The following is a 13,225-nucleotide window of genomic DNA, read 5'->3' on the forward strand; positions in this document are numbered from 1 at the left end:
GCTGCTAGGGATAGTGTTGTTTGTCTAGAATCACACTGTGAGTCTGTGTGCATTTGGGAACCACTGTGAGAGAAGCATTTGGTAACATTGTGTATTTGCTGACAGATAACGGTTTTAAAACCTGTCTTGTTGTCAAGTTTTAGTAGCATTAGAAGGCAGTTTTTGCTTATGCTCTGATTAAATGAGTCAGGCTTTGACACAAAAGTGCAGTCCTGAAATATGTAGATTGTGTGCAGTTCCCTGCCCTGAAGCCATTTTTAGTTGAAAAAAGTTAGAGCTAAGTGTAAACTTAGTCTAAAAAAATCTTCTTCTCTGCAAAGAGATGCTCCTCCAAAGAAGGTCAAAGAAGAATGATTGAATTGGGTGGGGTCTTTCAATAGTTAGAAGAGGAAGTGTAATGAACCAATCAAATCTCTCTTTTTGCTGGTCACATGGGATCCACGCACCCTGCTCATACGCAGCACGCACCCAGTGCGCATCCGCGAAATTGAATTAAAAAAAATATAGGATTAGATGAAAAAATATATTACTTTTAAGACTAGTTTGGAGTTTGTCTTCAATTAATATTCACATGAAATACATATATATGTTTTTTTAAATGTTAAATATTTAGCGGGATGCGCGCACCTACCGCGTCATAGACGCAGATAACGCATCGTGGAACCACGTAAACGTCGTGTTACGTACATCGAACGTGTCGCGTATAGGCTGGGAGTCGCGTACCGATCGCGTTGCGATCGCGCACTAAACACGTACCCAATGCATACCATGCGCGGATGCTATCACGTAGGGATCGAGAACGGTGCGCATAGGGTGCGCGGATCCAAAAAACATGGGAAAAATATATAAAATAAAGTTTTGAACATATAGTTAAAAATATATTTTTAAAAATATAAAAAAAATGTTTGAAAAACCTACTAAACACAAATAATATTTTTTAATTTTTAAAATAATTAATTGTAAAAATAGGTTTAAAAAATGGTGTTCAAAAAGAATTTAAAAAAACATAATTAATGAAATTGACACACTGAATTTGAAAAATATAGAAATCCAATGAAAATCATTAAATATGATATCTTTAGAGATAAGTTATAGATAGGAATTAGCATTTAAAAAACCTTTGAAATTCACTGAAAAAACCATAGGTTTCATGCACGTTATAGTTAAGAATTGGCATTTAAAAAACCTTTGAAATTCACTGAAAAAACCAAAGGTTTCAGTGGCGTTATAGTTAGGAACTGGCATTTAAAAAACCTTAGAAATTCACTGAAAAAACCATAGGTTTCAGAGGCGTTATAGTTAGCTGGACATTTCCCTCGTACAAAACCCTAGAAATTCCCCCGTTATAGTTAGTTCAGCTAACTATAACTCTCGCCCCCGCAATGCACTGCTGATGACGTCACATATTACATCACTAATGACATTGTCAGTGACATCACTCATGACATCACTGATGACATCTCAAATGACATCACTGATGACATCATCCATGTGATAAATTAGTGCATCTTATCACACCCTAATATAACCTTTGATACACCGACTCAAAATTTCAGACGGCCATTTTGAAAACCATAGATACACCAATACCAATAACTACATACCCACTCATTAACTCTTAGGTCTACATACACCTCCACTCACCTGTAGTCACTCATACTTACAGTCACTCCGTACAAGACTATCATATGCATTTATACACCTATATAGACACTCACACACCGCAAATCATCCATTGAGGTACTGACACACCTAGTCAGTCATGCAAGTAATTAAACACAGTCCAATTTACTCACCTATACAGTTAAAAACACTCAAGTTCACTTACTCATAAAAATAGTACCACATTCTAACGCTCTTATACAATCATTGATACAAGCACACACTCATCCATACAGCCACTCTCAAAATCACACACTCTCACATATACCCACTTATATACTCTTACACACATATATACTGCCTTTCACATATGTAGTTAGTCACACATGTACCACTGAGATATACATTCAATCCCTAACACACCCATCCATGCACTCACCCACCATACAGTCCATCACAGATGCACTCTTAAAACCATGCACCCATAGAATCACCCACTCATACATCTATGCATAGAGTCACACACACCCTACCCACACAAACACTCAGGCACCCATACAGATACTCAGACAACCAATCAATAACCCATATAGACACTCATATAGCTACTCACAAAACCATGCAGCCACTTATACACCTACACACAGACACATACAGACATTCACAAAGTTTAGTCACTAGTCTGCAGTAAGATACATTTAATGACTCACTTATAGAGTTAGTTATGCACCTAAAAAATCATCCATTCACACACTTGTACATCCACTCATTCTTCAACAGACCTTTCCCTATATACATTAAACATATTAAAACTGTACAGAAACACATACTCACTGGATGATGTCATCAGTGATGTCATCAGTGATGTCATTTGAGATGTCATAAGTGATGTCATCAGTGATGTCACTGACCATGTCATGAGTGATGTAATATGTGACGTCATCAACAGTGCATTGCGGGGCCGCGAGTTATAGTTAGCTGAACTAACTCTAACAGGGGAATTTCTAGGGTTTTGTACAAGGGAAATGTCCAGCTAACTATAACGCCCCTGAAGCCTATGGTTTTTTCAGTGAATATATATATATACCTGCAGCGGCAAAACGAGTGCTAGAAGAGGAGTTGAAGTAATATATATATATATATATGTATATAAATACATATATATATATATATATATTACCTACTGGCGGTCGCCAGTAGTTAGGACCTATTTTCCATAGCAAATCCACAACATTCTATTTGGAATAACGTTGGTGCCGATTGACGAATCTTTGCGAAATTTTCCAAACTTTTGGCCAGCTCCGGTCTGCTCCTATCCTGAAAATTTCACGGTGATTCGTCAAGAGGGGGCAGAGAAAAAAGGGGGGTCCTAAAACACGTTTTCCCCATGCATTTTCCCATAGGACCTTTAGCCACAGCTACAGCCCGAACTGCTGAACGGAATTACACCAAATTTGGCAAAGAGGTAGTCCTCAGTTCAGACTCGTGCCTTTTACTTAAATGGTGTAAATCCGTTCAGTAGTTCCTGAGAAAATTATGGTTAAAAGTATATTTATATCTATGGCCTCGGAGGATCCCCGCACCCTATGCGCACCCAGCGCGCACCCTGCCGTGCATGAGCTGTATTCTAATTGGCTGTCAACACTCCAGATCAGGAAGTGTTGGCAGCCATCTTGTGCCTCGGTAGAACCGAGGCACAAGAAACCTAAAAAACAAATGCGAAAAATGCAAAAAGGGGGCAGAGTAGAAACACCCTGACCCCCTAGGCCTGCTCAGGGGGTCCCACAAGGACCCCCAGGGCCAAAAAATAATTCTTTTTTTAAAAAAATCGGCGAGATTCGCGCACCCAGCGCGAATTTCGACCGAAAATAAAAAAAAATGAGCGCGGGCTCCCGCGCTGAATATGCTAATTTGCCCCCGGGTGTGGCCAAATCCCGGGGACATAAATAAAAAAAAATGTGGGGGTCCCAATCCCCCCTACACTGCCCCGGGGACCGCCATCCCCCGGGGCTCAAACATAGTATATGCGGGGGGCTCACGGCCCCCCCGCAGCCCCAGGGACTGCCAGCCCCGGGGCTTCTTGAACATGGGTGGGGGGGCTCTCAGCCCCCCCAGCCCCAGGGACCCTCATCCCCCGGGGCTTGAAATAATTTGGGGTGGGGGGCTCTCAGGCCCCCCAGCCCCGGGGACCGCCACCCCCCGGGGCAACTTGTAAATGTGGGAGGGGGCCTTGCGGCCTCCCTCCTGGAGCCTTGTATAGGCCCTGGGGACCACCACACCCCAGGGCCGGCTCCTGCAGTGTCCAAGGGTGCCCACCCCCGGGACACAGCTGTTTGCAATGGCAGGGCGGGAGCCACGCGGCTCCCACCCTGCCATTGCAAACTGCTTTGCTTCATTGAAGCGAGAGCAGGGAAACCTGCTCTCGCTTCAATGAAGCAAAGCTGATTGCTTTTCCACATGGGGAGCAGCATGTTAGCTGCTCCCCATGTGGAAAAGCAATGCTGGCTCCCGCAGTACGCGGGGAGCCGGCTGGGACCGTGGGGGGATGGGGGGATTGGGGACCCCCACAGCCCCCAACGAGAGGCCTGGCCCCAGGGAATGGGGTCCCCGGGGCCAAAAGTGGCCTGTTAGGGGGGCCACGTGGCCCCCCTCCACCAATAAAACATTTCTTTTTTTAAAAATGGCAGGCCCTGGGGGATGGTGTCCCCGGAGCCTTAAAGTGGCCAGAGGAGGGGGGCTACGCAGCCCCCCTCCATAAAAATATCCACTAATTGAAAAAAAAGGGCCATGCCCCGGGGGATGGGGTCCCCGGGGCAAATTATGGCCTTGGGAGGGGGGCCACGTGGCCCCCTTCCCGATTAAAAAAAAAAAAAGAAGAAATTGGGGGCAGGCCCTGGGGGATGAGGTTCCAGGGCCAAAAAAATAGAAAAAGAAGGGGGGCTACACAGCCCCCTTTCTAAAACAAAAAAAATAAAAAAAAGACGGGATTGGGCTGGAGGCCACGCCCTCTCCTTACACCACTCTGTAAACACGTTTGCAGAGGGGGAACTAATTCCGCTTGAATACAGCGGGTCCCTGGGGGCCAACTAGCCCACCAGGAACCTCCAGTATGTGCCAGGGGGCTGCGTTGCAGAGAGGTGTAATGAGGCCATGCCCCTTTTTACACCTCTCTGCAACGCAGCTCCGTGGCGCTTACTGGAGGTAACTGGTGGCCTAGTTGGCCGCCAGGGGACCTTAGGATTCAAGGGGACTTAGTCCCCCAACTTAAAACATGCCACGGGGCGCGTTTGCACAGTGGTGAAGGTAGGGGGCGGGGCCTGAGGTGATAATGTGCAAACACGCCCTGTGGTGCGTTTTAAGTTGGGGAATTCATTCCTCTTCAATCCAGAGGTCCCCTGGGGTCAACTAGCCCACCAGGTACCTCCAGTAAGCGCCACGGAGCTGCATTGCAGAGTGTTGTAAAAAGGGGTGTGGCCTCTGAACACCTCTCTGCAACACAGCTCCCTGGCACATACTGGAGGTACCTGGTGGGCTAGTTGGCCACCAGGGGACCTCAGGATTCAAGGGGACTTAATCCCCCAACTTAAAACACGCCACGGGCGCGTTTGTACAGTGGTGTAGGTAGGGCCTGAAGTGATATGTGTGCAAACACGCCCTGTGGCACGTTTTAAGTTGGGGAATTAATTCCTCTTCAATCCAGAGGTCCCCTAGGGGCCAACTAGCCCACCAGGTACCTCCAGTAAGCACCACGGAGCTGCGTTGCAGAGTGTTGTAAAAAGGGGCGTGGCCTCTGAACACCTCTCTGCAACGCAGCTCCCTGACGCATACTGGAGGTACCTGGTGGGCTAGTTGGCCCCCAGGGGACCGCAGGATTGAAGAATTAATTCCCCAACTTAAAACGTGCCACAGGGCGTGTTTGCACACGTCACCTCAGGCCCCGCCCCCTTCCTTCACCATTGTACAAATATTCCTCAAAAATCAGACGAACTACGAATTCCGATTTACTCACCAGTTTTCAGAAGAGAACCCAGGGCTGCATCTTTTAGACCAGCACTGACCCTGAAAAGTAATTCTAAGCGTACTTACCAGTAACTTGTATTTCCTTCCTTAGGAATCCATTGTGTGGTTTTCACCAGAAAAGTTTGTTTCCATTTTTGAAACGTACAAATATTCCTTTAAAATCAGCTGAACTACGAATTCCGATTTACTCACCTGTTATCAGGAGAGAACCCAGGGCTGCATCTTTTAGCCCAGCACTGACCCTGAAAACTAATTCTAAGCGTACTAAACTTGTATTTCCTTCCATAAGAATCCATTGTGTGGTTTTCAGCAGAAAAGTTTCTAAGTGTCCATTTTTTAAACTTACAAATATTCCTCTGAAATCAGCCGAACTACGAATTCTGATTTACTCACCTGTTATCAGGAGAGAACCCAGTGCTGCATCTTTTAGACCAGCACTGACCCTGAAAAGTAATTCTAAGCGTACTTACCAGTAACTTGTATTTCCTTCCATAGGAATCCATTGTGTGCTTTTAAGCAGAAAAGTTTCTAAGTGTCTATTTTCACAAACTAAAAATATTCCTAAAAAATCGTCTGTATGACTTAAACACATTCTTTCAACTGTTTACAGGAGATTCACCTGTGCTGGATCCAGGATCCACCACGGAGTAAGAAAAAGTAACGATAACACTACTTACCTGCTAAGTGAATTTTCTGCTATAGGATAACATTGGTGATTCTATGTGAAAAAGTTTGTGTCAACTTTTAGAATACAATAATAATCCTTAAAAATCACTACTGTAACCAAAACTCTTTTACTCAAATGTTTACAGGAGATGTCCAAGGACTGAGTCTAGGATCCAGTCCTGTGGTTAGAAAAGTAATCCATAAAGTAACTAATTGCATTTGACTAAAAATTCACATTGAGCTCAATGTTGCTTTGTGTTTGAAATTGTGTTGCCCATTGCAACAACTGTAACTACTGTACTTAAAAGTCTATTGTCTATTTGCAAAGTATTTAAACTAAAGTAATTCATTCTGAGAAAGTATATTTTGTATTGTAATGTATAATGTAATTAAAAAAATAAAATATCTAAAAATAAACAGTTTAAAAAATGTAGTAAATCAGTATAAAAAAATCAGTATAACAATTAATACATTAAAAATTGTCATTTACAAAACTTTTGAAATTCACTGAAAAAACCATAGGTTTCAGGCCTGATATAGTTAGGAATTAGCATTTAAAAAACCTTTGAAATTCACTGAAAAAACCATAGGTTTCAGGCCTGATATAGTTAGGAATTAGCATTTAAAAAACCTTAGAAATTCACTGAAAAAACAATAGGTTTTAGGGGTGTTATAATTAGCTGGACATTTCACTCGAACAAAACCACTGAAATTCCTATGATATAGTTAGTTGTACTAACTACATCTCACGCGCCCGCAATCCACTGCTGATGATGTCACATATTACATCATTCATGACATGGTCAGTGACATCACTGATGACATCTCAAATGACATCACTGATGACATCATCCACGTGACAATCAGATACACCTCATCATACCCTAGTATAACCTTTCATCACTCACTGTAAAATACAGAGTGCCAGATTTAAAACCATTGACACACCAATACAAGTTTCTAAACACCCACTCAGTGATTCCTAGATCTATACACACATCTAATCACTTACCTATAGATTCACTCATACATGCTGTCAATGATCAATAGAACACTATCAAATATACTTATACACATATATCAACATTACACACCAGCACACATCCTAATCACTTATGAAGTCATCCTACTCACTTATGCAAACAATGGATCATACTTACTTTTACTTAGCTATACACTTATAAAAACACCACTTCATCTATTCATATAGATAATAGCTCATACTTAGTGTGTTATAAAATCACTATTACAACTATACAGTTATCCATACAGTCACTCATACAATCACTGAATCTTATGTATACTGACACATACACAGGCTTTTATTTTTCTAGTTTGTTGGACATGTACCATTGAGACATATATTTGTTCATCGCCACACCCATAAAGATATTCACTCACCCAAACAACTGTTATAACATGTAGTTTTAACTTCATATACCTACTGAATCAACTATTCACACATCTTTGGGCAGTCACACGCCCCCCACCGAACCACACACACATTCACTTTCCCATACAAATACTCAGTTAACTAATCAATAAATAGTAACCAACTAGTGCAGCAGTTTACACAACAACTGACAAAGTGATACAGATATTCACACAGTTTAGTCACTAGCCAATATATTCAGTGAGACACTATAAATTAGTCAAGTAAACAGTCAATCACACTGCTACTAAATTCTCCATCCAGATATTTATATTTATATATCCACTCATTCTTCAATGCAAATTGCTGTATATATAATACATATTTAAATAACGAACCAAACCACATTCACTGGATGATGTCATCAGTGATGACATTTGAGATGTCATCAGTGATGTCACTGACCATGTCATGAATGATGTAATATGTGACATAATCAGCAGTGGATTGCGGGCGCACCAGATGTAGTTAGTACAGCTAACTATATCGGAGGAATTTCAATGGTTTTGTTCGAGTGAAATGTCCAGCTAACTATAACACCACTAAAACCTATTGTTTTTTCAGTGAATTCCTAAGGTTTTTTAAATGCTAATTCCTAACTATATCAGGCCTGAAACCTATGTTTTTTTCAGTGAATATATATCAAGGCTCTTGCGGAGCTGAAACGCGTAATGGCGGCGGTGCTGGGCACGAAATAAATCTTCATTCACAGAATTTGGGTTCGCCTCGTCTTTCCGGAAAAGCATACGGATTGTGGGCGAGTTGTGGTGATATATATATATATATATATATATACCCAATTCAAAAATTACAAATGAAACCTCATATTTCATAAAGACCTCAAGAACGATAAAACAAATTATGTGTGACCAATCTGTGTTTAATGAGTTACGCGGGAGCAACAAATCAGTTCATATTCGAAAATTCATTGCAATCACAGCAAGCGGACATCTTCTGAGGCTACATGCATCTTTTGCTAAAAATACATTTTTTTTAAGTTTTGTAAATGTTTTCAAATGCGCCTACATAGATGCATCTTTGTAGGCAAAAGCTAAGCAGTTTTAGGTCGTACCCTTGACATATTGGTTTAATCTTTCAATAGGTGCTTCCCAGAGAAGTCCCCTAAATTGGCAGGATACATTTAATCTGCATATATTTTGAGTCCTGTAATTCAAGCCATGCACCCAAACATCACATGTGACCAAGATCACATATGTGCTCCCTTTCCCTGCCTCTACTGCCCCCTCCTCTCCAGGCAAATCCTGATCTCGTATAGCATACTCCACTCCGGTGCTTGGCAGGAGACAGCTGATAGAATCAGTCGGAAGGAGGAAATACACATAGCCTCCCGCAGCCTGGTTCCAGCAGTTAGCTTCTGTAGGTGAAAGACTGGAGTGACTCCAAGAGCTTGCTGGCTTGCCTCCTGTTGCCTAAGTCTCAGGGACACAAAAGACTTAGAAGCCTCATGTCCAAACTCTTGGGCTCATCTGCTTGTGAGTCTGTCCTGCTATGGGGTGCCACCCCTGTCCTGGGCCCTTGGAAGTGTACTAAGGGGTTTGCTTCAGTGTGCTTGGAACCGCCACAACGCTCTTGGAACTGCTGCTTTGGATCCAACACATCACTGCCACTGTGTGGAGAAGATCGACGCATCGCCTCAACAGTGTGCTGCATTGCATTTGGAACTGCCGCATTTCAGAACCAACGCTTCGCTCACGGAACCGATGCATAGCCGCAGTTGGTTGGAGAAATTCTGTGCAATACCTCAACTGCATGGGGATCACTGACACATCTCACTATTAAAAGTACTTTGGCTCTGGGCTCTGCATGGGTCCTGTCCCAGCCTGCGCTCCATCACAGTCAGCCTGAACTCTTGACCTTGTCTCATTCCAGTGCTACCAATTAACTATTTAGGCACAACTGACTTCTAAGCGTTATATCTTGCATTTAATCTTTAAAAATTCAGTTCTTGACTTCTGCTAGATGGATTTTTGTTGTTTTGGGCTTGTTTTATTCATAAAATCATAATCTATGTTGTGGTATTTTCACTGTATTGTATGAAGTGTTGCACAAATACTTTACACAGTGCCTCTTAAGTTAAGCTTGACAGCTCCATGACATGCAACCAGAGGGTGAGCACAGGATAATTTAGGTTGTGTTGTTAACTAGCCTGACTAGGATTGTGGTTCCTCCTTGGACAGGGGGCATACCTCTGCATACATCAGCCAACCAGAAATCACATTTTCTAACATTGGTAAACAGCATTGAGGATATCACTTGTGTGTGTGTAGTGCTATGCAATAGCTAGGAGTACACTACCCATCCCCAAGCATTTCAAATGATTGTCATTTTTCCCTGCTTTGCATTTTTTGATTCAACCTCTACATCATGGCTCTTGCTGGTTGTGCAAATGAAACCGTGGAGTTTGAGCTAGCCAAACTGGAAGATTATGCAGTGGTCCAGTTGAAATGCCTCTTCAAGGAGATGGGGGTATCTGCCAAAGGAGCAACCAGGAAGCTGGAGTTTCAAAAGGTGCTCAGGGCCTGGGCAGAGGCTCTCTCTCAAGAAAATGGGGGATTGGAGGAGCCTAAGAATGGTTCTTCAGAGGAACTACCTGCAGCAGTAATGGGTACACCCCTGAATTTGAGCTCCCTGTGAGATCAGGAAGCAGTATCACTGCCCATGGCCTAGCTGCAGAGGAGTTGAAAAAGAGAAGGAAGGAGTGAGAATTCAAGCTGCAGATGACAAGATTGAAAATGGAAGCTGGCAAGAGGAGGGCTGAGGCTGAATGAGCCCTAGCAGAGAAGATTCTATCTCTGGAATCCTGAGCTGAGTCTAAAAGAGCTAGAGATCAAGGCCAGGCAGTCAGAATCTAGCAGTTATGGTGGCAGCATACATGCAGTAATTGATGGAGACAAAAGGTTCTGTATACCCAAGGATTTGGTGCCCAATTGTGTGGTGGGGGATGACACTGATGAGTGGTTTTCTGTTTATGAGGTTGAACTGAAAGAACACAGGGTTCCAGAGGAGCACTGGTGGGGTGGTCTGTGGCAACACATGTGTACACCTGGGAGGGACAGACATCTGACCTTAGAGGCTGGAGGTGAAACCAAGTACACTCCTACTAAAGCCATTTTGATTTCCAAATTTGGGCTGACTCCGGAGAAATATCACCGAAGGTTCAGGGACAGCCAAAAGCTCCCCAAACAATCCTGGGTAGATGTCATTGATTACTCCAGTAAGGCACTGAATGGCTGGATGAGGGGCAGCAAAGTTAATGATTTTAATATGTTGTATCAATTGATTATGAGAGAACAAATGCTCAGTATCTGTTTTATAGAGCTGCGCCAGCATGTAGTTGACAAAAAAATGACTGACCCCAGGAAGCTTGCTGAGGAGGTGGACCTCTAGGCTAGCACCAAAGTGTTCAAAAAGGTATCTGGGGAACACCCACAAAAGTGGTCCGGTTTCCAACAGAAGAAAGATGGGAGAGAAAAACTTTAAAAACTGAGTTCTCAAAACACTCGCATTTAATTCCCAAAGGAACTGTGGTAACCAGTCCCAGTCTGATCCAAATAATAAAGGGTTCTTTGGTTGTACCCCAATGTAAAGAGTGTTATAAGTATGGTTCCTTTAAAGGTGACTTCAAATTTCTCAAGAGGGCACAGCCCACCTTCAGTGGGCAAACACCTGGGTTGGCCAGTGTAGTGCTGATGGAGGAGGCAGTCCCAGATAGATTTGGAGAACAGATTGAGGCAACCCTAGTATCCCTGGGGGATAGAGAAATGGTGTCAAAATCCCACATGCCTACAAATACTTCAACATATAGGCAGAGGGTGACTATTAATGGGCTGCGGCTGGAGGCTCTGCGAGACACAGGAGCCAGCATGACAACTGTCAAGTGTTGGCTGGTCTCTGCAAAGCAGGTCCTACTGAACACATACCCCCAAGTCGTAGTCGCCGACAATCAGAAGAGCCATCTACCGGTGGCTCTGGTTACCTTTGAGTTGGGGGGGTCTCAGATTCTCTGAAAGTTACTGTGAGCCCTGCCATGCTGGTTGATTGTTAGACAATCACATGAAGCACACTACCTGGACTGATGTTGAGCTCAAGTCTCACTTGGAGATGATGGGATTGCCTGAGTGGGTCTGTATGACCACACAAGCCATGACTTCCTGGAAGAGTAGTCAATGATGTGTGGTACCTGGAATGATGACCCAATCAGCTGCCAAGGAGAGGGGCAAGGGGCTATGGAAACCAGGGCCCTGAAGTTCCTGTGGTGGAGGTTGATGGTGTACCTAAAGAGGAGGCCCCCGAGCCAACCGGGGAAGACATTGCTGCCCTAGGTGACCTACCTCAGCGTGCCAGCTGGCACGGTGTGGGTGGGTCCACCATGGAGGAATTCTGCCAAGAGCAGGAGGAGTGTTCCAGGCCTCAGATCATGCTACAAATGAAGCCCTTGGGGATCACCTAATCTCCTGGGAGAGCAATCGTCTTTAGAGTGAGCCTAAGGTTGCTGGGGCAGTATGTGAGCTAGTGGTCCTCCAGTGCTACCGGACCTTCCTACTGGGTCTGGCTCACGACATTCCCCTGACAGGACATGTGGGGCAAGAAAAGGTCTTTGCCAGGCTTGTCTCCCACTTTTAATGGCTCTGAATAAAGACAGCCTCAGATGCATTCTGCTGGGTCTGTCCCACCTACCAGGCCAATGGGAAATCAGGGAAAAAGTACAAAGCTTCCCTGATCCCTTTACCTGTCATTTGCAGTCCCTTTGAAAAGCTGGGCATCAACATCATTGGACAGACTTAGGTACCAGATTTACCCTGGTCTTTGTGGACCATGCCACTACCCAGAGGCAATCCCTCTGAGGTCAGTGACCACACCTGTGGTGGCAGGAGCTCTGATGGGAATCTTTAGCTATGTTGGATTCCCCAAGGAAGTAGTGTCAGACAGAGACACTAATTTCATGTCAGCTTACAGGAAGTCCATTTGGGTTGAGTGTTGTGTAACCTACAAGTTCACCACACCCTATCACCCTCAAACCAATAGTCCAGTTGAAAGATTTAACAATACCTTGAAAGGCATGATTATGGGCCTATACATAACACAACAAAGAATGGAGGGTCAGAGGGAACAAATGATTAAAGACCTCCTCATGGTTTACTTCCCCAGACACAACTATATGCAAAACCAGAAAACCAGAGAGGTCTATGATTATGGGCCTGCCTGAGCCCATGAGGTGTAAGTGGGACGTCCTCTTTCCATGCCTTCTCTTTGCCTTCTGGGGGGTACCACAGAAAAGAAAATTGTTCAGCCCCTTTGAACTCCTCTATGGATACCATGTTATGAGACCTCTTAGCCTTGTCAAAGATGGATGGGAGAAAGCTCCCAAGAACCCAGGTTGTGGTCACATACATGCTGGACCTCCACAACCAGATGCACAGCTTCTGGGAGAAGGCAACAAGTAACCTAGAGGCCAGCCACGAGGTGATGGAACTCTGGTAGGAC

This window comes from Triturus cristatus, chromosome 4_1 (assembly GCF_964204655.1).
Source record: "Triturus cristatus chromosome 4_1, aTriCri1.1, whole genome shotgun sequence".
NCBI classification, from domain to species: Eukaryota; Metazoa; Chordata; class Amphibia; order Caudata; family Salamandridae; genus Triturus; species Triturus cristatus.